Raw genomic sequence first — 1,569 nt, 5'->3', positions numbered from 1 at the left:
TGAGTTGGGTTTTGCGTCACATCGGCATTATTCCAGCCATATAGTGACGAGAACAAGTTTGCATTAATAAACATTGTAAGTACATACTCGGAATGAGTTTTATTTCAAAAACATATATTCATTACATTGTCATTTAAAAGCAGAAAAAGTCATAGCATCAAATTTAATAAAAAGCCTGTCTGAAGCTAAAATGTACTGTTAAGTGTTCTGCAGACTTCCCTGGAACATCGTCGGAATGTGAGCTTCGATATGACGGTGACACAACATGGGTGAATATTACTTTATGCCGCATCAAATTTGCCACGAACACAAACTGTAAATTGATTCTAAGAACTGTGCTTAGTTTACGTTTAGCAACTACATTAAAATGCCAGGTGTTGAGGCGGCTTAAAATTGTTAATGTACTTAAATCGTTAGAAATACACTGACTGTAAAAACATTCTCTTAAATTTCCCATTTCCAACATTCTAAAACACTTAGCTGTTAACACACCCTAAACACCTCCACTTCCCTGTACTCTGCATGTGTATGCAGCAACAATAGCTGCGGCTGAAGATGGATTGATGTAATTAATGACACCCACTCCAACAATGGTTAATCTCGACTGTGTGGTCGCGTACATCGCCGGGGGCAAGGGTTATTTGCGAGTTGTATGCAACTATCATTTTCTTTGAAGCCGTGACCCAAATTTAATTTCCTTGCCGAAAATCTGGAAGCGAAATGAAATGACGATCGCCTTCATTAGGACTCTGATTTCAGGTTGAAGGTTATGTTTCTATACCAATTTATCGAAAGAGTGTCAGGATCGAGTAATGATAAGACGCTGTATATTTCAAGTTTAGAAACAAATTATTTTTTCAAAGATGTACATTTTTGATAAGTGTATCGTGTTTATCTGACCAGAATATACACGTGTATCATTTCAGGAAGAACCAGCAAAACTTATTGGGCGTGTAATGATTGCAGTGCAGATGTGTTTCACGAGCGTTTGCACTGCCTGGCCTCAATTTGAAAGGTAATCATTAAATTTAAATCCCCGTATCGTCTGCTATTACCGTCGTCTGCTCACCGGCCGGGATGTCTGGTGGATTTTGGCGCGTACAAGCCAAGCTCGTGAGTGACGCTCGCGCATGCCCGAGTCATCTCGCACGAGGTGACAGAGACAACAGTTTGCTATTGTCCCTCCCCAACCCCTGTTACATGCACCTCTTCCTGTTACCCATCACCCCCATCCCCGTTACTGCGCGGCCCAACTTGCCGATATGCCCCCTCAGGCAAGCTATTCTTCGGTGACATTACATCGACATCCCACCCTGAGAATAGCGCAGTCAGTTATCAAACCATGATAGGCTTGGCCCAATTACCACTTAGTTGAGGCTGTAACACGAAATCCGCGTCTTGAGGGATATTTTCACAGCCCCATAGGAGTGAAAACACACTCGAGTTGAAGTCAACACGCGATCAGTGACTGAACAGAATAAATTTGATCAGAGCGACCCGAGATTTGCTCGGAGAAATCTGATAGAACAACTGCAGCGGAGTCAGGAACTCCGACAACCTATCACCCCT

Source organism: Haliotis rubra, unplaced genomic scaffold, assembly GCF_003918875.1.
Source record: "Haliotis rubra isolate DU_JTF1 unplaced genomic scaffold, ASM391887v1 Scf442, whole genome shotgun sequence".
In the NCBI taxonomy this organism is placed as follows: Eukaryota; Metazoa; Mollusca; class Gastropoda; order Lepetellida; family Haliotidae; genus Haliotis; species Haliotis rubra.
This window is presented reverse-complemented; position numbering follows the sequence as displayed.